The 27880-nt window shown below is 48.9% G+C and overlaps 1 pseudogene across 1 annotated transcript in view; it reads left to right on the top strand.

Moving 5' to 3' along the window:
- The window catches only part of LOC147712644 (cytochrome P450 2G1-like), a 199504-nt pseudogene that overhangs the window by 158672 nt on the left and 12952 nt on the right, over positions 1 to 27880 (top strand). Inside the window, exon 4 of the transcript XR_015295596.1 lies at positions 867 to 1027. The product of XR_015295596.1 is annotated as a cytochrome P450 2G1-like (transcript). The remainder of the gene's footprint in view (positions 1 to 866; positions 1028 to 27880) is intronic.

Here is a 27880-nt window from a genome sequence, read left to right as displayed (position 1 = left end):
CATTGCCCCAATATTCTACCAACAGAGGTACACTTGTTTTCAGGAGAGCTATTTGGTTGTTTGAGAAGCCCACCTTATGTGGTGCATTTCATAGAGTAGTAATTGCATGGAGATGAGATCGGCACAACAGGGTCAACTCACCTCACTGGTTTGCACCACCTGCGTAATGGAGTCTAGATTACGCTCAGAGGTAGAGGTGGAGCTGTAGAGAGCAAAACAGAGCATGCCCTGTGAAGGTGTTGCATCAATCACACTTGCTACGGAGAGAATGCAGAGGAATAGGAGACAGTGACGAGTTCCGGGCCTTCCAGTGAGTCTGCAATCTTGACATTTCTTTAAGCCTTGCATGGTTTGGAGAGGAGGTCGATTGCCCCAGAAGATGTCCACAACTCCAGCCAAGCTAGGACACTTTTCCTCTGTTCTATAGAAATGATCTAGGTGATGGTAGTGGTGGGTGTCAAAATAGTGCAACTTGAAAGATGATCTGCTGAGTATCTTGAGTGTGCAAAGTGATCAAGCTGAGCTCTGGTGGAAGTATGTACAGCACGTCACAGGGTGCCTCTGGCCTGTGCCATTCTGAAGAATATCGCCTGTGGGAGCGGCCAGTGATTACAAGACTAGCCTGTATGGTCCAGTGCAGTCCCCCATGAATGTTTCTAGAATGTAACTTGTAATCTATACTTCTGTGCAGACTGCACTTTTTGTCAGAAAGGTTTTAGAAACTCAAAGAAGGAGAGAGGGCACTGGAACTCTCATTTAAAATGTATCTTTTACTGTGTGAGGCTGAGCATCCCTTCAATACCATGATGCATTGCCATATTTCCGCACATGGTAATAATCTGCTGCTTTTCTTTTTTTCCCAACAGGGTTGCCCTTTGACCCAACACTTCACGTAAGCAACGCAGCTTCCAATGTCACCTGTTCTGTCATCTTTGGGAAACGGTTTGACTATCAAGACACAGACTTTCTTGATTTACTTAGAATGATCAATGAAGCAGCTGCGCTCGCAAGTTCGTTAAGTGGCCAGGTAAAGGAATGTTTCCTTACAAGATTTGTGAGGGATGATTACTGGCAAAGGGTAGAATGATGTCTATGATGGGCATTACAGTACTGCTTTCGCCATAGGACAGCCAGCCATGCCATAGTTCTGTTGCTGCACAAAACTCTCTTGGTTGACCATACTCTTAACCCTCACGATTCACATACCAGCTCTGAACTCAAGTCAGATGGTGCTATCGGTTCTTTTCTCAATTTTCACTCCCATTGTGCATGCATCAAAAGTTATTTAAAAGTATAACATTTACCTCTTATAGTTGCTACTATGTATGGAGTAAATGCCGGTCATTTGTGATTCTCAGAGAATTTCAGATGCAGTAACACTTGCAGATTCCCTTGAGCGCAACCCTGTGTAAATATTTCCGGGAATATCAAATTGAATTCCAAATATCTGCTCAAATCAGACTTGGCCAAATATTTCACTTGACTCAGTGTCTACTTGACCATCTTCATGTTTTTCCTAATCAGACATCATCAAATCCTTTACTTCTACACCTGAATGCTCCATTACCAATCGTCAACTCTGCTGCTTTAAGCGTGTTTCAAACAATGTGGATGCTTTCACAAATGGAAAGGGGCGACCACTCGGTCCCCCCGAACGTATGGTGGGGTGCCCGGATCCCCCCGGGAAACCATTTTTGGGCGGGGGGCGTGTCTCGGCTGGTATGCCCGAAGCGGCGTAGCCAGGGCGCGCCTTTTCCCGCCCAAGAGGGGTTGTCCTAGACACCTGCACCGTTGGCCACGCCCTGTAGGCATACCAGAGGAGGGTACACGCCCTCCCGAAGAGGAATAAAAGGAGCAACAATCCAAAGAAGCATCCTCTTGTTCCTGTGCTTGGAAGCTGCACCCTCTCGTTGCACGTGAGCCCTCGACGGAACAAGGAGCAATTTTGAGAACTTGTAATTTTTGTGTTTCTCTTCCAGGAGCCTTCTCTCCCAGCGACTTCGGACCTCCGGATCCAGGACCTCGTTGACCAGCTAAACAGCAAGGGTCGAGTATCTGACAACGATGCCTGGCAAGAAGGCCGGAAAGAAGGCAGGGACGGAGCAGATGCTCTGCATGCTGATGAAAGACATGGCGAGCATGAAAAAGCAGATGGCGGCAATGAATAATACGGGCAGACCGAAGAAGGTCATCGGACCAGCATTGCCGGGAGTAGTCCCCGCAGGGAGAGGTAAAAGGGCCAGGAATAGGGCGGCAGGGGAGGAGTCCCCAGTTCCCGAGTCACCCCCGGTAAGCCCAGTTAGTCCAGTTGAGGCCCCGGTACCGATCCCGGATGCAGGTCAACCGATTCCGGTTGTAGTTACGCCCACTAGCGAGGAGGAAATGCCTCCGGAGTTGGCCGCCCATTTGGCCGCATGGCTTGGAAAGAATACCGAGGGTGCAACGGCACCCGGAGACACGGCCAAAGAGGCTAGGTTGCTAATGAAGCAGTTGCGGCAATCGCGAGATGCTGCGAAGGCGAATCTCTCTCTTGTCCCCTCACAGATTCCCTCGGAAGAACCAGCGGCTGGCGGTGGAAAATCAGCGGGACCAGTAATGGAGTCTGGTAAGCAGCCATTGCCAATGGCAAATGGGGGGTCTTTGCCCTCAAAAAGGGAGAGAGTAGTTCAGCATATTCCTCTGGCCACGAGAGATGATTTGGGCTGATAAATATGTAAATATGTTTTCGCTCCTGACTGACCATCACGAGATTGAGTATGTTAAGGCTCAGAAGGATTTGTTGCATCCAAGTGTGTGGCGCGCAAAAATGGCGGGCTTCAGGGTGGATGAGACGATCTCTAATTGGGCCAAGGCCTTTGGGATGTTTACTGCTATTATGGGTGAACATAAGCCAGAGATTATGACTGAATTAGCCTGTTATCAGACACGCATAATGGATTTCTATGAAACATATGAGGGCGATCAATGGAGGGGTTATGATAGTAAGTTTCGTAAGGCCAAGGAGCACGATTCGTCTCTGATGTGGGACTGTCTCGACTCCGTCTCTTGGCAGAAGCAGCTCCTGCCGGGCATGACAAAGTCGTCTTCGCTTGGCGAGTATGGGTTGGCGCCTTCCCGCCATCAATCAGTGGCGCCCTTTCGAACAAACCACGCAGGTGATCACCAACCCAGGAGTGGTGGGAATGGGGGTAGAAAAGGGGTTTGCTGGAATTTTAACAGAGGCAAGTGCACGAGGCCACATGGGACATGTAAGTTCAGGCATGAGTGTGCAGGTTGCGGACAATCTTCGCACCCGGAGAGTTCGTGCAGAGCCAAGAATGGGGATACCGGGGGTAGAGGAGGTACCAAACAGGTCTAATATCGGCCAAGGGGTACCACTACCTACCCCCGTAGATATCATAGCAATGATCCCCTGGCTAAAGGAATACCCTGATCATGTCTCCGATGGGGTGTTACGGGACGGCTTCTCGTATGGTTTCCACATCCCGGCGGGGGATTTTCGGAGGGACTCACTGTGCAGAAATCAACTGTCCGTTCAGCAGCACCCGATGGTGGTAGAAAGCAAGATTGCGAAGGAAGTTGCCCGGGGCCGGGTCGCCGGCCCATATAGGCACCCGCCAGTTCCTAATTTCATTTGTTCACCGTTGGGTGTAGTCCCCAAGAAGGACCCAGGTGAGTTTAGGTTAATTCATCACTTGTCGGCTCCTAGGGGTCTTTCGGTAAACGATGCGATTGATCCAGGAGTCTGTTCGGTGCGGTACGCATCCTTTGATGAGGCCGTCGCCATGTTGAATCGCCTGGGGCCCGGAGCGCTGATGGCTAAATCGGATATTGAGTCAGCATTCCGGTTGCTCCCGGTACATCCTCAGGATCAGCGTCTGTTAGGTTTTGTGTTTCGAGGACGCTATTACATGGATAGATGTATGCCAATGGGTTGCTCCATCTCTTGTGCTTATTTTGAGAAATTCAGCTGTTTTCTGCAATGGGCATTCACCAGAGCTACGGGCTATACACAGGTTATGCACTACCTAGATGATTTTTTGTTCTTGGGGCCAGCCGGTGACACGGAATGTGCACAGGCTTTACTGGAATTTTACAATCTCATGAAACGGTTCGGCGTGCCATTGGCACCCGGGAAAACGGTGGGGCCATCTACTTCACTTGAGTTTCTTTGAATTGAGCTCGATTCAGTGGAGGGATGCTTCCGTTTGCCCAGGGACAAAGTAATGAAATTTAGGGCATCGCTAGAATTGTGCATTAGCAAAGAGAAGGTAACTCTCCATCAGTTGCAGCAAGCGGTGGGCCAGCTTAACTTTGCCCTCAGAGTGATACCAATGGCCCGCCCCTTTTTCCGCTCTATTGCACAAGCCATGGTCGGTCTCAGAAAAGGACACCACCGCACGAGACTGTCTGCAGAGGTTCGCCAGGATATGCGCATATGGTTGGCATTTCTGGCGGATTTCAACGGTCGAGTGGTATGGAGCAAACCACCAGCATCCTCGGACGAGCTGGGTTTGTGGACCGACTCGGCAGGGAGCGTGGGATTTGGCGCCATCTTTGGTAATCGATGGTCGGCGCAAACATGGCCGACGTGGTGGCACACCAGTGGGCTAACAGGTAACATTGGGTTTCTTGAGTTGTTCCCCATTTTGGTGGCCCTGAAGGCATGGCCGGACAATTTCCGTGATCACTCAGTGGTATTTTGGTCCGATAACATGACCGTGGTTGAATGCATAAATAACCAGGCAGCACGCTGCAAGTTGATTTTGAGATTATTAAAGGAAATTGTACTACTGTGCATGAGACTGAACGTTCAGTTTAGGGCAAGGAATGTGCCGGGTGTACTGAACCAGGCGGCTGATGCACTCTCTCGTTCCCACATGCAGGCCTTCAGGGGTTATCTACCTTCTGCGGATCTAGTGGCGGCACCATTTCCCGAAGCTCTCTGGTCACTCGGTGCCCCGGATTACAGGACCTCGTGGGAGCCAGCTTAGCCCCCAGGACATGGAAGGCGTACGAAGGAGCGTTTCGTTCCTATTGTGCATTTTTGGGTCCAGCAGGAGGGGATAAGTGGGGACAGGAGGAGTATGTACTGAAGTTTTTAGTAGCACTCCACAAAGCAGGCCGATCAGCAGCGACGGCCACTAGGCACCGGGCCGCCATTGCATTCATGGCGCAGGCTTATGGCATCAAGGACCCTACATCGTCCTTTTTGGTAAAGAAGGCACTACGAGGGTGGCAGCGCCTCGAGGGTCATAGAATAGACGAGAGGCGCCCGATTGGGTTAGAAAGATTGTCCCTGGTGCTGTCAGTGCTCCCCGCGACATGTTCCTCCCAGTCCGAAGCAGTGCTGTTCCGGGCCGCTTTCGCATTAGCATTCCATGGGGCTATGCGGGTGAGCGAGCTGGTGGCAAAAAATAAGAAGGATGTGGGGGAAGGACTGTGTCGGGAACACGTTCAGATCAAGGGTGATTCAATGGTAATCACAATAGCCAGGTCTAAAACCGACCAGGGTGCGATGGGGGACAGTATTGTTGTTCAGCGCATGCGAGGGTCCCCCATGTGCCCGGTGCAGTGCGTTGAGGAATACCTGGCGCAAAGGGCGGTAGCATGGGGGGAAGCTTGCTGAGACACATCGACGCCACCCCACTGACAAGGTTTCAGTTTCAGCGGGTGTTAACTTTGGCAATCGCGGCAGCGGGCTTGGACCCGAGCGATTTTGGGACCCATTCCTTCAGGATAGGGGCTGCTACAGAAGCTACAGCCAGGGGTCAGAGTGTGGAAATGGTGAAACAATTGGGACGATGGTCCTCGAACAGTTATAAAAGGTATGTGCGGTTGCACATGTTGTGAAGCTAATGTCATGCACTCACGCTTCTTGTCTTTTGTTTGGTTTACAGTTTCGCGAGCCTGCGAGGCGGGGCGGACTGGGCAGTTGACCCGACACCTGGGGACCAGCGGTCAAAGATCACCGGCTGAGGAAAGAGTGGTGTGGGTCGTGGGCCACTCATACGTGAGGCGTGCCGCGGACGTATTCAAAGCAGGTGACATGATTCACGCAGCTGGGGAATACGGGTACAGGGTGACCTTCCATGGAAGGGGCGGGCTCTGTATTGACCAGTTTCAGTGTTTTGTTGAGGAACTGTTAGGGCGGACAAGGTCACCGCTGTCTATAATCATAGTGCATCTGGGAGGCAATGATTTGGTGGCGCTCGGTCGGCGAGTACTCCTCGAGCGGGTTCTATCCACTGTTAGCTGGTTGGCAAAGAGGATTCCGGGGTGCACGATAGCATGGTCACACATGATTCCAAGGAAGGTGTGGCGGGGGGCCCTCTCTGTGTCAGCTTTGAATCATTCAGTAAAGAAAGTCAATAACAAGCTGGGTAGATTGTTTCTTTCAGGACAGTTGCACTGCATTCCGCATGGATGTATCCGGGGGGATAACATGTATCTCGAAGATGGGGTTCATTTGTCCCGGGAGGGGAATGTCTTACTCATAGGAGACTTCATAGCATGGTTAAAGGGTTTGTATAGTCATGACCTTTAGTAGGAGTGTGGGGGGTCCGGATAGCCGGTCAACTATCCGGCCTGTGGCGGTAAGGTCATGATCAGTGAGCAGTAATTTCAAGATCCCTAGAGGAGGGGCGCCACCCATTATGGATGGGAGCGCCTGGGGGGAGGCGACCATTGGCCCCTCACACGGGGAGGCGGCACCCACTAAGTATGGGGTCGCCGAAGGGAAGGCGGTCATAGGCCCCTCCCAGGGGAGGAGGCGGCTCGATGCCCCTCCTAGGAATTTCCCGGGGCCAGGATACCCGCGACGGCGGATATGGTGAACAGTGTGGGGTGGGAGGGGGGTCTACGCTACCTTCTAGACACCTCACACGAGTCCTCGGACGACCATTAAGATGGCGTTGAGTTAAATAAGGGGCCCCCGCTAAGACAAGGGAAATTGGAAGTTGGCACAGAGGTACAGTCCTCTGTGCGCCCGCCCCTCACACCGTGAGGGGGGAGTTCTGGTAGTAGGGATCTGACACCGGTTACGACCTTGCCGTTGGCCCGTAAAGTTAGGATGTACAATTTTTATTTAGAAAGTATGCATTTGCAGGATGTTTAGACTCGGCTAGGAGAACCTTTGTATTAGAGATTTGTTAAGGTTAGCCAATAAACGTGACTGCAGCGAAATGTATAAATAAAAAATTGCACATGATATGAAACTGTTATTTTAATGTTTTAATTTTGTTTCATATTTTAATAAATACGGCCGGGAGGGTAACTCCCTCCCGCCTTCCAAAAGTTCAGAACTGCGTCCGTCTTCCCATCCTTGGGGATTGTGTTGGGAGGGGGTGATAGGCATCCCGGCCATATAAATGAGATTACTGTACAATACACTACAGCATGCCACTGTTAAAAAAACACTTAAATCTGATAATCTTCCTCACCTCACAACATAAACCACCCAAACTGGACCACGTGAAAATAATAGTCCTTGTCATAAAAGAAATATATGTCTTTCTAATCTTTTTATCTTTCTAATAATAGATCTCTATTTCCCAAATCATCTAGGCACCTTGCATATTCCCACCATTACAGCCCTTAAAGCCAAATTACTAGAACACTTAGGTCAGGCCCTAATCTGAATGATTTTATTAAAACACCAAGGATTGTGAAGTCCTCTTTGAAATGCCTCTACATCAGTGATTCTCAAACGTGTTAGATCCACCACCCACTTCTAAGAACAACAACCCTTCGTGACCCAACTCTATTTAATGGATAAGAAGAAGTTGTTTTTTAAATGTTGCTAAAGCATCAGTTGCAGTGCATTATCATTTACAGACCGCACATTTTCTATTGAAATAGTTACTATCTTTTCACAGACATACAGTTTTACTGAAAAAACTAAATAGCACTCAAATGATAATGTGTTGCAATCAGGAATCTGTGTATATTCACTATATGTACATTACCCAGCAAAGTGTTTGGATTTATATTGATCCTCTTAAAATCTTTTTCCAACACACTACAGAATTTTTTAGGTCGAGCTTTAGCAGCAGCGTGCATGCGCTGCTCACTCTGCTAGGTATGCATTAGTGCAGTATGGGGAGACAAGCTACCCTGACTCTCCGCCCATATTTTTCATTGGCTTTTACGTTTGTCTTTCTTAAATTCTGTCTTCTGATTGATAATGAGGATTTTTCGTCCCACCTTACTATGCCATGTTGTCATTTGTATCCTTCCATGGCTACTGACCCCTTTACTTTGAGTGTTACAGTGTACACTTATTGCAAATGCTTGTTCCCTTTGTGTTCGCACACTCTGTTAGTTGTGGCAGTGTCCGAGTTTTCCTGGCTCAGCGCGGCCCTTCATGGACGCCACTGCTTACTTCCACATGGTAATTACTCTCTACAATATATTCCAATACATCGGCAGCGGTTTGTGTTACACAGCAGTGACAGGCGACTGGGTGAGGTTGGGTGGATTAATGTCTGTTTTACAGGATGAGCGACTATTTCAGACAGTTTCACCTGACACCAACAACAGGTGCGTTAACCAGCAGAACTGTTTGAGCACTGGATTGGTTTATTCTGCTGACTCACAGGTGCCTAACACACTCTTGGGTTTATTATTAGGAACTCAGTGGATTAAATATTAATTACAGTTCTGTTGGGTATTCCGAAGACATCCGCAAGGGATGTCTGCGCTAAAACAGAAGTGAAAGTCCAGAAACTAGACGTTAACCTCCCTTGCCTGAGTGTCTATTTCAGACAGTTTGACTAGGACAGCGGTTATGTTTATAAAGAGCAGAAAGAGTCACTTCAGGGCTAGGACATGTGGTTCCAATCAAATGATGGGCAGCTGCACTTTAAGGCTCGCTTTTGAGAGCACATGCGCAAGGAGTCTGACCGGCATGTGCCATTCGGTTATCTATCTCTGGAAGGATGCCTGAAAGGCAGGGACAGCCGCCTGCATACCTTGCTTGATGACCTGCCTTTGGACAGTTTTGTCGGTGACGAGAGGGGCCTGGGGTTTATGGGCATCGGTCTGGAAAGGGTTCAGAGAACCCCTCTCTCTACTCCCCTGTAGCTTCACGACAAGGAGCAGGGGGAGCAGCACTGATGCCAGGTACAGGAGCCACATGTTGCCGGCAGGTGTTACCTCAAGAGTCATTTTTGCAAGTAACAAGGACCCCCTGATATATTAGAAATAAAATTCCTAGAACAGGGCAATACACAACGAAAAGTAACTTCCTAGGCAATAATGTAATTAAAAAACATTTTCTAAGTTTATGTGTCTAGTCAGAGAAACTTAAATTAACAACAGAGTAATTACCAAAATACAAAAAGTTGTTTCATTCTTTACATATTAGATTTACACAAGAGATAATAACAATGTTATTCGGTACAAACATGCAATAATATTGTCATATTTTACACAAAATATCCTCAAAAAACCCTTTAAAAGGAGATAATTCTGTGGCAAGGTTATTTACATCTCGACATGCGTTTCGGCTCAAAGTACACCTTAGTCAGGAAAAGCCACAAATGTTAATATAACATGGCCAAGAATGAAGAATGTCAGGAATTGATAATATTAAAATTATCAAATAAGGATAGGAACCTTATGTCTTATGTAACAATCCAACCAGGATACAGTGGTCTTGTTCAGTTCTGAGAATCAGATGAGGTTTCTTAAAAGGTATAACGTAACGTTCTGTCTCATAATAAAATCTAATTTCTAACATGTGGATCGCACAAATATAGGTCCAGGTAGAGGTCCCACATAGATGGTGGACATACAAAGGAACGTATTTATCTTTAATTTCAATATTTCCCGAGTGAGACGCTTTAGTCTGATAAAAAAACCTGATGTGGAGCTTGGTGCCGGAATATGTAAAGAATAAAACAACTTTTTGCATTTTGGTAATTACTCTGTTGTTACTTTAAGTTACTCTGACTAGACACATAAACCTAGCAAATGTTTTTTAATTGCCTAGGAAGTTACTATTCTTTGTGTTACCTCAAGCGTCTGCAGTCTCTCAGTGCACGGTGGAGGGCAGGACCTCAGTATCAATGCTTGGCCCCTGCTCCAGGCGCCACTTCCTGTTTGCGCTAAATGAACAGGAAACTTACTACAACCACTCGTGAAGCTCTACTTCGCCTCTAAAAGGTCCTCATAGTTAAAGGTAAAGAACAACTCTTGTATTGGCCAACGTAGAAATGAGAACTTCGTGGTGCTTAGGAGAAGAGCCTGCCACATCACCTGGCACACGACTATGTGATAGATCACACTACTTTTTATACAATAGCACTAGCATTCTGGGATTTGTAGTTGTGCCACCCCATGGAAAGGCTAGAAAGGCACTTCAAGAAAGGTGTACTGTTCTCTTTTTTAGGTCGAACTTTAGAGGCAGCGTATGCGCTGCTCGCTCTGTGAGTCATGCAGTAGTCCAGTTTGGGGAGATAAGCTGCCCTCACTCCCCGCCCATATTTTTCTTTGGCTTTTGTGTTTGTCCTTCATAAATTCTGTGTTCTGATTGATAGTGAGGCTTGTTAGTCCGTTATTTGTATCCTTGCATGGCTACTGGCCCCTCTACTTTGAGCGTTACACTGTACAGACGTGTTATTGCAAATGCTTGTTCTCTTTGTGTTCGCGCACTCTGTTAGTGGTTGAGGGAGATTGTACCAGTTTTCCTGGCTCAGCGCAGCCCTTCATGGACGCCACTCCTTACTCCCCTATGCCAATTACAACCTATTCCAATATACCGGCAACGGTTTTCCAAGCACAATTTTTGTAGCGTTCACCATGCATCTTCCTTATCTCCCGCCGCTCACACCCCCATGAAGGTTCTTGTTACTACTTTTGGCAGATTTACTGAAATGCTGTTGTCCAAATTTGAGGTAAGTGAGCTGATTTTCATGCATCAAATATCTTTCTTAGCAGTTCTTGACGCCATCCCACTACCACGTATCCCAGCACGGCCGAGCTACCCTCCTTCCTATTGTAGCGCTGCTCTTTCTACTCACTGTAGCACTGAGGTATACAGGAGTACTGGAGTGTACCCCCTTCGTAGTACTGTATACAATCCTGCTCTAGCACCACTGGACACCTCGAGTGCAGCTCCGTGTCCACCACTGATGCAGGACTGTAGTGCACTACCATGTACCACTGTCTTGCACTACAATATAGCAGCGTAATTCTCACCTGTCTTGCTCTACACACTATTTTTCAGCAAGGCCATGCACCTCTGAGGTGGCACTTATAAGCATCCTGGCCATGTTCTGTACCCCCTACTATTTTGCGGCATCCCCCTGTAGTACTGCTGTGCATCTCAGCTTTAGTAGTGCTATGAACTCTAGAACGGCGGCGTACTCCGTCTACAGCACTGCTCACCGGAGCATTTCCTTGCTCAGATGCATACATGCATGTGCCATAGAATGAAAACACTGCTGCTCGCACCACTCGTAGTTTCTGTAGGTACTTCTTCTTTAGGCTAAAATTGTTAAACCTCTGCTAGTTAACCAACCCCCTCCGTTCATCCATTGTGGTGCCTGGAAGCGGAGACGTGGCCCAGTCTGCGCTGTAGTCCTCCTGTGACTTGGTTCTGTATTACTGCACCCCAGGAAATGTGCGGTCTTGTAAAGGTTCTTGGGGACTAGTGCAAACAGGAAGCCGTGCCTCAGGTACCCTGGTTGGCTAGTAAATGATTGTCATATTTAGTGTGCTGTGGGTGTATCTCACCCCTGGGCCCCAGTGCCATTGCACTTGCTGCACCGATGATACATATGACCCTGAATTCAACACAACTTAAACCGTGACAGGCTCTCTGCCACCTTGAACGGCGTCTGCCCAAAAATTGTGCCTTTTGCAAGGTACAGGTGTCAGGTATAGCGGGTGCTGCAGGCCGGCGAGCAGATATCGATGTTAAAATGTCGAGCTACATAGCTGAAAGAGTTGTATCAGCCTAAAAGCAGTGCGATAATGTGCCTATTAGTGTCAAACCTTCCATGTTAAAGAACATTAGATTTTGCAGAACCCAGGATAATGTGCAGCATGGCTAAATACTTATGAGGTCCCAAAGGCGAGACCGGTTGCATTTCAAATGCTTATTATTATACATCACCCCACTGACCAAAACCTGTTCCCCTTTCACAAACCTGAACACCCCCACTTCTCCCACACACATTCTGCCCCGGTCACCACGTCTTCCTTTGATCAACAAATATACATGACGGACTCCTATCCCCCTCCTCACTTGAGTCCTCTAATATATTACTATTCTGTTTATTGCTACCTCTCCTATAAACTTTCTTCTAATTGCGTCATTAGAATCTGATTATAAATTCTAGTGGATCTGGTAAGGGTTGCTACTGGGCCCACCGGAATTCTCAGTTTGGGTTCTTCACACTCCCTCTAAAACTTTGCTTAAAACATCCTTGGACCTGCACAGAAACAACCATTCCTGCATGTTATCTCCCCACGTGTTGTAATTCTCTTTATTTTGCCACCCCTAGAATTACCAAGAACTGGATAACAGTAATTCCGGGGTGGTGAAATTGCAGCGATTTTAACAGGCCATTAGGTAATGAGGGCCTTAGTGTGTTTTAGTAGTGCTGTCAGCTTTGACAGGCACAACAAGGGGTTACACCTCTTGCTCACATGTTCTAACGAGCATAGCCAAGGCCAATCGGCCTCGCCTTTGTGACATAAAATATATGCCAATGTTTTTCAGCAACGCTGCATAGCATCCGTGACCCAATTCAGTGTGGCTAAAGTAAAAAAAATACAAAAGCCTTTGACAAGGCCACCTGCATATATTTGAAGGCGCCTTCACCACACATGTGAGCACCAACCGAACAATTCAGTGCTTCTAAAATGTTTTAATTTCTGATCCGAGTTGGATCGGGTAACTAAAACAAACCCGAATGTGCAAAAGTGATTTTTTTTTAAGTGGACAGGAAGGTGTGGAGCACCGTAGCAACAAGGGAGGGACACACGAGCAACAGGTTGAGAGAGCTAGAGGGAACACAAAAGCAAGAGGGAGGAGGGTCTGGAGGAAAAGAAATATGAAGATTGCTGGAAAGCAACACAGAGGGCGCTGGTTGGAAGGGGGAGATGCACACAGCGAGCTCAAGAAGGAGAAGGGTAGCAAGAAGCAGTCAGGCAGCAGAGGGCCACATGGAGCGCCGGGAGAGAGATGTAAACAAGGAAGATGGCTCAAAAACACACACACTCTAAAGGAGTGCTTCACACAAAAAAGTATTGCTTGAAAAGCAAGCAGTGTAAGCGGCAATACCAGCCAATCAAAGATATTGTAAAGGAAAAATGTTCCAAGGGAGGGACAAACACAAGATTGACAAGCTGAGACACCAATAGGAAGGAGGAAAGTGAGTGAGTGAGAAGGAAAGCCATCCAAGAGTTAACAAAGGATGGGCTCCTCTATGTTCTTGGTAAGCTACTATAAGGCACTCTGCAGACAGCACATGTGCTCCCTGTCATGACCTGACAAACAAATGACGGACAGGGCGACAGGACAGTAGGGACAGCAGACACTAGGACCCTGTGGGTCGTGAGGGAGGTGACCAGGTCACCGGACACCACATCCGGTCAGGGGACAGGAAGAGGACAGATTGGACCAGGACGACGAAGAGGGCAGACGTGTATACAGCCAGCTGCGCATAGAAAATAATAAAGCATTGTGAGTGCACCAACCTGTGTCCTGTGATCGTTCATGCTACAAGGTGCCCACTGGGTGAACACGACAACTGGCGACGAAGGGTGAGAAAAGAGCCGACGCGCATCTCGACGCCATCGACCCGCCGTCTGAAGAACCAGGAGCCCACCCTGGATACGCAGGATAAACAGGGAGAAAAGAAGTGACATCGGAGCCCACCTGACCGCCTCTGAGGAGTCACCGGCAAATATCGTGGTAAGCGCGAAGGAACGCGCGCGATCTCAAAACAGAGGTGCAAGCTCTCGCGAGAGTCTCGGCGGCCATTTTGGGGTCAGGCGGCTGGGCCAATCACGGGCGAGATCGGGGAAGCGGCCATCTTTAAGTCAGGCGAGCGAGATTTCGATCGCGAAATCTCGCGAGAAGAGCGGCGGCCATCATAAGAAAAGGACAATCGGAAAACAGCCATAGGAATAAACAGAGCGGCCATTTTAGAGCCAGGCAAGGAAGAAAAGAGGCAAAAGAACCTAAAGAAAAGGACAAGGAAAGCCCAGAGAAGGCCAAAAACAAAAACAAAAGAACAGAATAAGAAGAAGGAAACAAGAAATAACAGAGACACGAAAGAAAGAAAAATAGACAAAGATTAAAAGAAAATAAAACAGAAGAAGAAGAAGAAAAGGAAAAAGGAGAATTAAAGAGACAAAAGGTTAAAGAAAACAAAGTAAAAGAACAGAAGAAGAAGAAGAAAAAGGAAATAAAAGAGGGAAGAGGAGATAAAAGGAAGAAAAATGGCAGATCCAAAGCCCAGTGCACAATACAGGAGACCACTACCATTCAACTTATCAGAGCCACAAACAGGAATAAGGTGGGAGAAGTGGATCAGACGGTTTGAAAGATATGCAGAAGATACAGATGTAGCAGAGGGAAAGAAACTAGGATTAATGTTGAACCTAGCAGGAGATGACGTTGAAGAACTCCTGGTGACACTGCCTACCGAAGAAACAAAAACATATGACCAACTAAAGAAATGCCTAACAGCCAAATTCGACCCACAACGAAACGTTGACTTCGAACGATATACTTTTACCATTGCATGTCAACGAGTCGATGAAACACTAGACGACTTCGCGACACGGCTGAGAAAATTGGTGACACATTGTGAGTTTGACAAATTTGATAACGAGCAAGCCATAAGGCTACGGATCATAGAAGGCTGTCGCGACACAGGATTCAGAGCAAGAATACTTAAGGAACCAACCTCATTAGAGAACATCCTGTCACTAGCGAGAGCAGAGGCGAGAGCAACGGAACATGCCAAGGAAATGGAAAGAGGGAAGAGCGTTGAAACAGAAAACACACACTTTACGACAAACAGATATCGCACAGACCAACGAAAGAATGACTGGAGGGAACAAAAAGAGAGGAGACGACCTGAAAGAACATGCTACAAGTGCGGAATGGAATTTCCACACAGAGGTCAATGCCCAGTGTTGGAACCTGGGATGTCAGGTCACCTAGGGTGGCCTGGCCTAGGGTAAGACCTAAATACTAGAGGCACAAGTGTGAAGGTTGCAAACCACCCAGCAGTAATTCCACGCAATAACACACAAAAATGACACTACACCAATGTTGGAAAAATAAGTACTTGTTTATAAAAATAATATCTTTGCTCTCTTGTTTCTAGAATTCACAGTTCAGTATAATACATTCTGTCAGGAGAAGTAAAAGTACTATTAAAATTGCCAAATAATGTCAAAGCACAGTTCTATTAACTTATCAGCACATTACATTTAGTCAGGTATGCAATAATCATTTCAATGTCAACATTACAATTCCCCTTCTTGGCTTGTCACCTTCCCATCAAAGAACAGTAGTTCCCTTGTAGCGGAGCCTGTACTCCTCTAGGAAAGGGTTCTCATTTCCTTCCTCTCCACTACTGACAATTGAAAATATGACTATTCCAAATAGAGCAACAATTCATGAAGTCCCTTCAGGGATTCTCCAAGGGCGCTTCACACATTGGGACAGATTCTCTATTCTACAACTTGCTATGTCTTGCCCCCCTTGCCCTCGTGTTATTCTCCTTATGGAGGTCACTTCCCCCTTTGGATCACCTCCTTACTTGTGGTAGAATTTCCAGTTGAAGTCTTGATACGCCAGAGGGTGGGGGTAACCACCTGGCAGGACGAAGGAGCCAAGCGCTGGCAAGGCTCACCAGCTTCCAGGGCCACTCAGCTCTTCCCACCCCGCTCGAGCCAACTGCTCTGTGAGGCACTTGAGCGGAGAAGGACAGATTATGCAGTATTCCCACGCCGCTATCGGGCTCCTCAGTTCTCCCCTCCCGCTCACGCCAGCTCCTCCATGTGGAGCTCGAGCAGGGAAGAGGTGATACCACATGCCCACAGCCGCCGTAGGGTTCCCGGCGCTCCTCCTCAGTTCTCCCTCGCTCTGGTCAGGGGAAGCACTACACCTCCAGGCATGCTCGGGGCGCCCACGCTGACACCGCCTCTCACCTCAGCCTTCAGACACTCCTACCGATTCCGCCTCCGCTGCGCTGGCTCCAATGGTGAGACGCTGCTCCCTCGCGCTGGCCCCCAAGGAAGGACGCTTCTCTCACGGCCCTGCTCGGTCCTAGGCCCCTCCTGAAATGTAGAAGTGGGATCGCCTGGGGCATGCGCGATAGCGCTCGACTACCTCCAAATCAGTGGCACAACCACAACAACGCGGCCGGTGCCCCCGGGGTCCTGTACACGGCGAGATCAGCGCTGCCTCATAGAAACCGGCACCCCTTTCCTTCCTCTGTTTCCTGAGAGGAAGTGGAGTTCTGTCGTCTGCGTTACTGTTAAGGTCCCACAGGGACACACGGGCCAAAGTCTGCTGTACACCTAAGGCGATGGGGAATAGAGCTATATCTCTTCACGTGTCAGCTCCTAATCTCTATCCTTCAGAGACTTCTTAACCCTCGGTGCTGGGCAGGGGTTGGGGATGAAGTGCACCCTTTCAAAGGTCTCTCCCACTGGGCAGAGGACTGCGCTCCGCAGCGCTGCAGTCTCCTTCTCCTTTTGACAACCCGCTATTTCTAAGCTAGGGGTAGGTCAGGCGCCCAGGGTCTCCAGCCATCCAAAACAGCAGGGTCATGACAAATAACCCAAGGGAGGAAGGGTGGTGAATCAGTAAGGCAACCCTCTGACTATCCTACCCCCACCTTTTGCTACAGCCTGTCCTCCAGCCGACTCTCTCTGGTTAGACAAAATGGCTGTCCAGCATTCCGCCTTTTATAGGCTGACCCTCAGGAGTCCAGAAGGGACCAGAAGGTTCTGGAACGCCCTATTCTACTCTATGAGACAGGTTCTGGGTTTGGCAGTTAGGACAGTTGGTAGCCACCATTTTGTGACTCCAGCTTTTTCCCTGTCAGAAAAGGCCTCTAGGCCTGAGGTGAAAAACTATGAGGGGGGAAAAGAACACCTATCCCCTTGACCAACACCTAGGAAAAGCTAGTGGACACAAAAATTAATAAAGGTATGAGGGGCAAAAAGGGGACAAAATAAATAATAAAGTGGAGGGATTACGCAAAAAGCCAGACAGGTCTAACACGCGTCCCCCCCAGCTGAAAGTGGGGAGAACTACCCAACCCCTTGGGAGTCCTCATCACTAAGGAGGAAATACCTGGAGAGACCGTCTGCATTGGCGTGGTCCACTCCAGGCCGATATTCCACCCGGAAGTCCATTCCCTGTAGGGAGATGGACCACCTCAACAGCTTGGGATTTTCCCACTTCATTTGCATCAGCCAACGAAGGGGTCGGTGGTCAGTCTGAACCAGGAAGTGCGAGCCAAAGAGGTATGGCCGCAGCTTCTTCAGAGCCCACACCACCGCAAAAGCTTCCCTCTCAATTGCACTCCACTTCTGTTCCCGGGGAAGCAGTCTCCTGGATAAGAAGACCACAGGCTGATCCAGGCCCTCTTCATTTAGTTGCGATAACACTGCCCCAATGCCATGTTCTGATGCATCTGTGTGGACAATGAACTCCTTGGAGAAGTCTGGGGCCCTCAGGACCGGTGCTGCACACATTGCCTGCTTTAGTTTCTCAAAAGCTTGCTGACAAGCTCCCGTCCAAACTACCCGTCGAGGTTGTTTCTTTGAGGTGAGCTCTGTGAGAGGCACTACAATAGTGCCATACCCCTTCACAAAGCGACGGTAGTAACCTGTGAGGCCCAGGAAAGCTCGGACCTCAGTCTGTGTCTTGGGGGTTCCCAGGCCATGATTGCCTCAATCTTCGCATGCAGGGGCTGCACTGTCCCCCTACCCACCAAGTGTCCAAGGTACACAACCGACCCCTGCCCAATCTGGCATTTGCTGGCCTTGATTGTCAATCCAGCTTGTTTCAGGGCCTGGAGAACTGCTTGCAAATGTTGCAAATGGTCCTCCCAACTGCTACTGAAGACAGCAATGTCATCCAGGTATGCAGCAGAGAAACTCTCCATTCCAGAGAGGACCTGGTTCACCAGCCGCTGAAATGTGGCAGGGGCATTTTTGAGCCCAAAGGGCATCACGCAAAACTGAAAGTGTCCCTCAGGTGTAGAGAAGGCTGACCTTTCCTTTGCTCCATCTGTCAAGGAGATCTGCCAGTACCCTGAAGTGAGGTCAAAGGTACTTAGGTATTAGGCAGCTCCTAGCCGGTCAATTAATTCATCCGCCCTAGGGATCGGATGAGCATCAGTCTTTGTCACTGAGTTCAGTCCCCGGTAATCCACACAGAACCTCAGTTCGGGTGTGGTGCCTGGTGGCGCGGCTTTTGGCACGAGCACCACCGGACTGGACCAAGGACTGTTGGAAGGTTCCATAACTCCCAGCTCTAGCATCTTGGCAACCTCTCCATGGATGCTAGCCTTCACCTTGTCGGACAGCCGGTAGGTCTTCGACTTCACTGGTGGCCTGTCCACTGTGTCCACATCATGGGTACACAGGTGAGTCCTTCCCGGGACAAGGGAGAACAACGTGGAGTACTGCTCCAGTATCTGGCGGCAGTCCTCCCGCTGCTCAGGAGTTAGAGTAGGAGAGAGAATCACTCCCTCCACTGACCCATCCTTCTCTTGAGACGAGAATAAGTCTGGGAGAGGTTCGCTTTCCGCTTCCTCTTCCCCATCAGTCACCATCATTAACATGACCTCGGGCCACTCATGGTGGGGTTTGAGACTGTTGGCATGCAGCACCCGTAGGGGTTGTCGAGGGGTCTTAAGGTCCACCAGGTATGTGGCCTTACCCTTCTTCTCCAACACTTCAAATGGGCCTGTCCAGCGATCCTGAAGGGCGCTAAGCTCTCCAGGCTCCATCACCCACACTTTCTGGCCAGGCTCCAATTCCACCTGGTGAGCATTGTGGTCATACCACTCTTTCATAACTGCCTGGCTGGCCTCCAGGTTGTCAGAAGCTTGCTTCCACAACTTCGCCATTTGGCTCCTGAAGGCCAGCATGTAGCTCACCACATCCTGGGGGGGTTTCCTGGGAGACTTCTCCCAACCATCCTTTACCAGGCTGAGAGGACCGCGTACAGGGTGCCCATACAGAAGTTCAAAGGGGCTGAAGCCCACTCCCTTCTGTGGCACTTCCCTGTAAGAAAAGAGCAAACAGGGTAGGAGGACGTCCCATTTCCTCCGCAGGCTTTCGGGCAGACTTCTGATCATGCCCTTCAAGGTTTTGTTAAACCTCTCAACCAGTCCATTTGACTGGAGGTGATAAGGAGTGGTAAACCGGTAGGTCACTCCACACTCCTTCCACATCGCCCGCATATAAGCTGACATGAAGTTGGTCCCCCTGTCAGACACAACTTCCTTGGGGAATCCCACTCGGGTAAAGATCCCCATTAGGGCTCTAGCCACCACAGGTGCAGTGACTGTCCTCAGAGGAATTGCCTCTGGGTACCGTGTGGCATGATCCACCAGAACCAGGATGAACCTGTGACCAGCTGTTGTTGGTGGATCTAAAGGCCCTACAATGTCGATGCCCACCCTCTCAAAGGGTGTGCTAACGACTGGAAGTGGTTCCAGGGGAGCCTTCAGCTTCACCCCTGTTTTCCCACTGGCCTGGCAGGATACACGTGTCCGACAGTAAGTGTTGGACGCCACTTTCATCTGAGGCCAGTAAAAGTGGAGGACAAGCCGAGCAAAGGTCTTGTCCTGGCCTAAGTGTCCTGCCAAGGGTATAGCATGAGCCAATTCCAGCAGAAAGGCTCGGTATTGTTGCGGGACTACCAAGGCCCTTGATGAACCAGGTAAGGGTACCTTGGGTTCACTGTAGAGGAATCCATCCTCCCAGTAAATATGGTAGTGTCCCGTGACATCACCTGCTGCCTGGGCTTCAGCCTGTCGCCTCAGTCCCTCAAGGGTAGGGCACTCCCTCTGCCCTTTACAGAATTCCTCTCTGGTAGGACCTCCCTCCACATGCCACTCAGCAGGGATGGGTAAATCCTCCAGAGAGTCTACTTCCCCCTCCACCGACTCCTGGTCCACCACCGCAGGTGGCCGATCTGTCTCATGGGGTGTGGAAGCCGAAGCAGGCTCTTCCTGTCTCCGGGTCTGTCCCTTTTTGGCAGCGGGTTGGGCCATTGTTCCAGGCTCCAACCCAGGCGAACTCCCTCTCTGGGCAGTCGCAGACCGTGTGCTCGCACAGGCCCAGTCAGGTGTACCCAGCATCGCAGAGTGCGTCCGGTATTCCACCTCTCTCCAAGTGTTGTGCTCCATGTCATTCCCCAGCAGACAATCAACTGGCACGGCAGGGCTTACGGCAACTCGAAGTGAACCTGCAACCCCCTCCCACTCAAAGGGAACCTCAGCCACTGGATAGTGGCCCATTCTGCCGTCAGCCATCGCGGCGGGGTGTAGTACATTGGGAACCACCTGCTCTGGAGACACCAGTTGACTTCTCACCATAGTCATACTGGCTCCTGTATCTCTCAGAGCCTCCCCTCTCTGGCCATTGATGGTAACCCATTGCCCATACTTTGTAGTATTTGGGGGCACCTGGATTTTTGGAACCATCTCCCGTTCTCCCAGGGACACTAAGGTGACACCCGCCCACTCACCCCCCTTATTTAAGGGCAACTCCTCCCCGAGCGCTACACTAGCTACTCCCGGTGGTTTTCCTCCGGTGGGAGGGGGTGGTCTCTTTGGGCATCTGACATCTCCCTTATAATGTCCTACACCACCACATTCAAAACAGTGGAGAACCCTTGGCTGCTGGCTTTGGCCAGGGTTAGGGTTTCTGGGGGGGTTTGCCTTAGGGGTGAAACCTGTTCCCTTCCCTTGGAAATTGTTTTGGGGACCTTTAGAGAACTCCCTCTTTTTATCTCCCCCCTCCTTCTTCTGGGGGGCGCCCTGTCCGGCCTTTTAGTAATCCCTTCCAGTCCCCCTTGAGGACACCCGGGTACTTGCCCAGATGTCCGCCTCCTCTGCAAGCTTCCGGGGATTGGTCAGCTTGCTGCCCACCAGGTGTTGGCGCAGCTCAGGAAAACATTTCTCGAGGAGGTGCTCTTTCAAAAATAGATCATACAGCCTCTCATAATCCTTCACCTCACTACCCTTGACCCAACCCTCCAAGGCTTTCTTGGCGTAATCTAAGAAATCCACCCAATTCTGGGTACTCAGTTTGTGACTTCCCCTAAATCTTTGTCTGTATTTTTCAGGGGTAAGTCCAAACTTTTTCACCAGTGCCCCTTTCATTGTAGGGTAGTGGGTTTGCTCCTCCTGCTCCAGAGCCAACAAGGTATCCCTGCCAGCAGGTGGCATATATTTATACAGCCCACCCCCCAGTGAGTGTCTGAGATCCCATGAGCCCTTAAAGAAACTTCATATGCGGCTAACCATTTGGTAATGTCATCGCCTGTGGTGTAACTAGCAATAACATCCTTGGGTAGATAGGGTCTGGGTTCCCTGGTTATTACTTTGTTTTCGCTGCCACCATTGTTTGGATTAGGAGACCTTAGGGTTAAGGCTTGAAGGTCTAGCTCCTTTATGGTTCGTTCGTGGGCCAACCTCCTATCCTCCCTCTCCATTTCCATTCCAGCTAAATCCAATTTCAGTCTCCTCTCCTCCCTCCTGTCTTCCAACTCGGCGTCAGTTAAGCTCCTCACTGAGACGCTGCTGCCCTCCCTTGAAAGTGTCCTGGGACCTGTCAGCAGATTCCCCCTTTCAGCTTGGTACAGCATTGCAGTCTCAAGGACAGTGTCCCTATCACTCTCTTCTGTGTCCTGTTCCTCCTCTATATGAGCTTCCACCCATGCCCTTATGCTTGTCAGTAACTCGCCTTTCTTGGCACCTTTTTTGAAGAATACCCCCTTTCGTTGACACCACTCTTTCAGTTGGGTCACAGTGTAGGACTCTAGCTCTTCAAGGTTTAATTCCATTTTTCAAATATGGGATTAAATGAGTACTCAGGAGGGAACTAAGACGTGTGATCTGAGGATAACCTCCACCCACCACCAGGAACAAATTTGGAAAAACAAAAGTCAAATTAGGAGGGCCGCAAGGAGAAAACTCCTGGTGTAGGCCAGTGTATTGCGTTTAATTACTATTGAGTAGCTGCAACCAAGTCAGGATCCCACCGCTGGACACCAATTTGTTGGAACCTGGGATGTCAGGTCACCTAGGGTAGCCTGGCCTAGGGTAAGACCTAAATACTAGAGGCACAAGTGTGAAGGTTGCAAACCACCCAGCAGTAATTCCACGCAATAACACACAAAAATGACACTACACCAATGTTGGAAAAATAAGTACTTGTTTATAAAAATAATATCTTTGCTCTCTTGTTTCTAGAATTCACAGTTCAGTATAATACATTCTGTCAGGAGAAGTAAAAGTACTTTTAAAATTGCCAAATAATGTCAAAGCACAGGTCTATTAACTTATCAGCACATTACATTTAGTCAGGTATGCAATAACCATTTCAATGTCAACATTACAATTCCCCTTCTTGGCTTGTCACCTTCCCATCAAAGAACAGTAGTTCCCTTGTAGCGGAGCCTGTACTCCTCTAGGAAAGGGTTCTCATTTCCTTCCTCTCCACTACTGACAATTGAAAATATGACTATTCCAAATAGAGCAGCAATTCATGAAGTCCCTTCAGGGATTCTCCAAGGGCACTTCACACATTGGGACAGATTCTCTATTCCACAACTTGCTATGTCTTTCCCCCCTTGCCCTCGTGTTATTCTCCTTATGGAGGTCACTTCCCCCTTTGGATCACCTCCTTACTTGTGGTAGGATTTCCAGTTGAAGTCTTGATACGCCAGAGGGTGGGGGTAACCACCTGGCAGGACGAAGGAGCCAAGCGCTGGCAAGGCTCACCAGCTTCCAGGGCCCCTCAGCTCTTCCCACCCCGCTCGAGCCAACTGCTCTGTGAGGCACTTGAGCGGAGAAGGACAGATTATGCAGTATTCCCACGCCGCTATCGGGCTCCTCAGTTCTCCCCTCCCGCCAGCTCCTCCATGTGGCGCTCGAGCAGGGAAGAGGTGATACCACACGCCCACAGCCGCCGTAGGGTTCCCGGCGCTCCTCCTCAGTTCTCCCTCGCTCTGGTCAGGGGAAGCACTACACCTCCAGGCATGCGCGGGGCGCCCACGCTGACACCGCCTCTCACCTCAGCCTTCAGACACTCCTACCGATTCCGCCTCCGCTGCGCTGGCTCCAATGGTGAGACGCTGCTCCCTCGCGCTGGCTCCAATGGTGAGACGCTGCTCCCTCGCACTGGCACCCAAGGAAGGACGCTTCTCTCACGGGCCTGCTCGGTCCTAGGCCCCTCCTGAAATGTAGAAGTGGGATCGCCTGGGGCATGCGCGATAGCGCTCGACTACCTCCAAATCAGTGGCACAACTACAACAACGCGGCCGGTGCCCCCGGGGTCCTGTACACGGCGAGATCAGCGCTGCCTCATAGAAACCGGCACCCCTTTCCTTCCTCTGTTTCCTGAGAGGAAGTGGAGTTCTGTCGTCTGCGTTACTGGTAAGGTCCCACAGGGACACATGGGCCAAAGTCTGCTGTACACCTAAGGCGATGGGGAATAGAGCTATATCTCTTCACGTGTCAGCTCCTAATCTCTATCCTTCAGAGACTTCTTAACCCTCGGTGCTGGGCAGGGGTTGGGGATGAAGTGCACCCTTTCAAAGGTCTCTCCCACTGGGCAGAGGACTGCGCTCCGCAGCGCTGCAGACTCCTTCTCCTTTTGACACCCCGCTATTTCTAAGCTAGGGGTTGGTCAGGTGCCCAGGGTCTCCAGCCATCCCAAACAGCAGGGTCAGGACAAATAACCCAAGGGAGGAAGGGTAGTGAATCAGTAAGGCAACCCTCTGACTATCCTACCCCCACCTTTTGCTACAGCCTGTCCTCCAGCTGACTCTCTCTGGTTAGACAAAATGGCTGTCCAGCATTCCGCCTTTTATAGGCTGACCCTCAGGAGTCCAGAAGGGACCAGAAGGTTCTGGAACGCCCTATTCTACTCTATGAGACAGGTTCTGGGTTTGGCAGTTAGGACAGTTGGTAGCCACCATTTTGTGACTCCAGCTTTTTCCCTGTCAGAAAAGGCCTCTAGGCCTGAGGTGAAAAACTATGAGAGGGGAAAAGAACACCTATCCCCTTGACCAACACCTAGGAAAAGCTAGTGGACACAAAAATTAATAAAGGTATGAGGGGCAAAAAGGGGACAAAATAAATAATAAAGTGGAGGGACTACGCAAAAAGCCAGACAGGTCTAACACCCAGCATTTAGCCAGACGTGCAGAAGATGTGGTGGAAGAAATCACTACGCCAGTATGTGCCAAGGTGCCCCATTAAGAGACGACAATGGGAGAACTGGAAGACAACAGGAATCGACGACAAGACATGTCAGGTATGTTGACAACGAAAGGAGGTGTTCATCACGAGAGTCAGGTATAGAAGAGGAAGTAGAGAAAGTAGAAAGACTATATCACATGTCGGAGGTGCACACCGAGCAGAGCGAGGAAGAAGAAGCAGGAGAAACAACACAGCCAGCAGACAGAAGCACCCGAGGAAAGACAGACCATGCAAAGATAAGAGTAGGAGTGCATGAAACAGACTTTGTACTGGACAGTGGTGCAACCTGCAATGTCATGTGTGCATCGGAGTATGAGAGAATGGAAGTAAAGCCGACCCTGAGAGCGTCCAAGGTAAAGATTTTTACTTGGGGGGCAAGAAAAGAAGTAACTAACTTGGGGAAGTTCACAGAGGAACTGAGTTACAATGACAAAATAAATAAGGAGGACATTCATGTTCTACAAGGCGATGTCCCAGGGCCATGCCTGATGAGCAGCAGCACCGCCCAAACGATGGGCCTTATAACAATGACATATAAAAAAGACAACAGCTATGCTGGGAACAAGCAAAGAGAAGACTCAGGGAACAAAGAAAGAGGAAGAGAACAAAAAAGAATAATGGAGAGAACAAATACAACAAAGGGCGGCTGTAGAAATAAAGAAGCAAGAAACAAAACGGAGGGCAGAGAACAACGATCAAGGCGACGAGAGGCCGGCAAAAAGAGAGCAGAAGGAGGACAACGGAAGAACAGAAAGAAGACTAAGAGGAGAGAGCAACGACAAAGAGAAAGAGCGACTGGCAAACTGAGAACAGACGGAGAACAACTGAAGAGCAGAAAGAAAGATGACGGCAGAAAACGGCGACCAAGGAAGGGATGCAAAGGGACAAAGAGACTACGTAGAAAGAAGTAGGAAACAGAGACTGGGGAGAAGGGTCGACGAGACTGACAATCTCTCTCTCTCTCTCTCTCTCTCTCTCTCTCTCTCTCTCTCTCTCTCTCTCTCTCTCACTGCAACGGCGAGTTAATGATGTAAATGGTGGTGACACGGAATGATTAGTAGAACTGTACCACGAACTGTTGTTTGCAACAAGGGGGGAGATGTCATGACCTGACAAACAAATGACGGACAGGGCGACAGGACAGTAGGGACAGCAGACACTAGGACCCTGTGGGTCGTGAGGGAGGTGACCAGGTCACCGGACACCACATCCGGTCAGGGGACAGGAAGAGGACAGATTGGACCAGGACGACGAAGAGGGCAGACGTGTATACAGCCAGCTGCGCATAGAAAATAATAAAGCATTGTGATGGGTGGACACGACACTACCTAGTAGAGTCAACCTAAAAATGAAAAACAAATTTGGTGTTACTGAAAGTCAAAGATGTTCGCACATAGCACTTTAATCCGTTTGTGCAGCTACATGGCGCTATTGACAGTCCAAGTTCACTTACTACAGATCAGAGGTTTCTATTGTAGACCAGAGACTTATTTGCATGTTAGAGGTGGGCAAAACTGGCGGAATAAGCACATCACGCTGCCCTCGCTGTCATTTAGCACCAATAGCGCTTTCCGCAATGAAAAATCTGCGCGAATAACACCACGCGGTCCGCCAGAGGGCGAAGCTACTCAAGCTGATTTTGCTGCTGCTCAAGTAGATTTTAAACTTGAGCAGCAGCTTTCTATCTCCAAACGGTTAAGACCTCCTGCTTTTGAAAGAAAAATCTTACTATATGTCCTCCTTGTGACCGTAAATCAAGCGAAGGGATGCCAAGTCTTCCTCGCCAACTTACCATTCTAGAGGCCACGTGTGAGAAAAAATTCTGCCACACTCTGATTGGAGGGATTTGGTTGGAATGGAGTTGTCAAAATTCCACCAATTCCGTGGGCGAAACTGAATATTCCGCCCACCCCTATTGCGATGACTTAGTATTTTGTTTAGATTCGTTTATCAGGTAGGTGGGAGTGTCCTATTCAGCTGTTGGTGTATTCTCACTCTGTTTGGTTGGATTCAAAGGTCTATAATTTAATTTTGCTGTAATGCAAATGTTTAACCTTACGTAGATAGAGGGTTCCCTTCATTCTGGGATCAATATTTATTGTGGTGAGCTGTTTTCATCTTCTACTGTGCTGTAGTCACTGGCGGCTCTCACCATTTTAAACAGGTGCAGCACTGAGGCTGGAACTGCACAGGACCTGATGTGCGTGCATTCAAAACCTCTTTGAAGAGGCTGCCACCTGTGTGCCTCTATAGAGCAAAGCTACTTAGGCTGTGGTTGGGCTGCTCCTAATAATTACGACCTGTGATTTATCAGCGACTTTTATATATGTGGAAAACTTGAGACTTTCAAGATGCTGACATGGAATATTACCTTAGTAAGATTAGTGTCAGAACTTGCAATACACTCACCCATCCACCTATTGAGTCTCCTCAGTGGGTTAAACACCCACTCCAGAGATCTGTCGCAAATCTGAATTCACACTTCCCTTAATTGTCCATTTTGAGTGATAAAATCTTTTACTAGTCTGCCCTGCAGATTCGGTTCTACTGGGAATGGAAGATCGCATGTGGTGCATTCTGTGAGAATCAGAATGTTACTTTGCGGCTGCCATCATGTACCAATTCTGTGAGGAATCAAAATGTGCAGTGCTGCCTGCTTTGTACTGCTCTACGATTGGCACAACTTGCACTACCTATGTTTGTCCTCAGCAGGAGGAAGGCTTACACTATTTCTGACCATGGGGTGCTCGTTCTATGGAGAAGGGGTGTTTCCACTGTTGAATGAAGGTGCTTCCACTGCTTATGAAGGGGGATAAAAGGATACATAGCATGCATTTTCGTAGCATGCTGTATGAAAAGGGAATTTTAGTACCGAGGAATGTCTTTTCCCAAAAGAGCAATATTCTAACATGTTGATGGAAAAGAGAAGTAGGGGCCATTGTACCCTTTTTTTTCTTTTGGCTGAGAGAAACCAGTAAAAACGTTTTTATCTCTGTCACACAATTTTAATGTAGGTCTGAGAGTTCAAAAAAGGGAACTTAAAGGTTTGCATAAGGGACATAGCGTTAGAAAATCTTAGAATCCCATAACTAGGATACTAGACGGATAAGGGACAATAGTTCCCTTGAATGTTTGCAGTGCTAGCCGTGGAACACACTGATGAACCATACCACACTAGGTAGGTGGGTTTCATAATCCTATATGAGTGCATGAATGCAAGGTAATTCTATTGGAGATGTGGCTCTTTTTTTCCAGGTGTTTTGTGCTTCTTGTATGTTTATGTGTCTTTATTGAGAGTGTGCAACAATCTTTTTACCTCTTCACTGACTCTTTTGTCTGTTTCTACCTTTCCTGTATGAGTAGGAGAATTGTGTGATGTTACTTCAGCT

Source organism: Lissotriton vulgaris, chromosome 5 (assembly GCF_964263255.1).
Source record: "Lissotriton vulgaris chromosome 5, aLisVul1.2, whole genome shotgun sequence".
In the NCBI taxonomy this organism is placed as follows: Eukaryota; Metazoa; Chordata; class Amphibia; order Caudata; family Salamandridae; genus Lissotriton; species Lissotriton vulgaris.
This window is presented reverse-complemented; position numbering and strand designations above follow the sequence as displayed.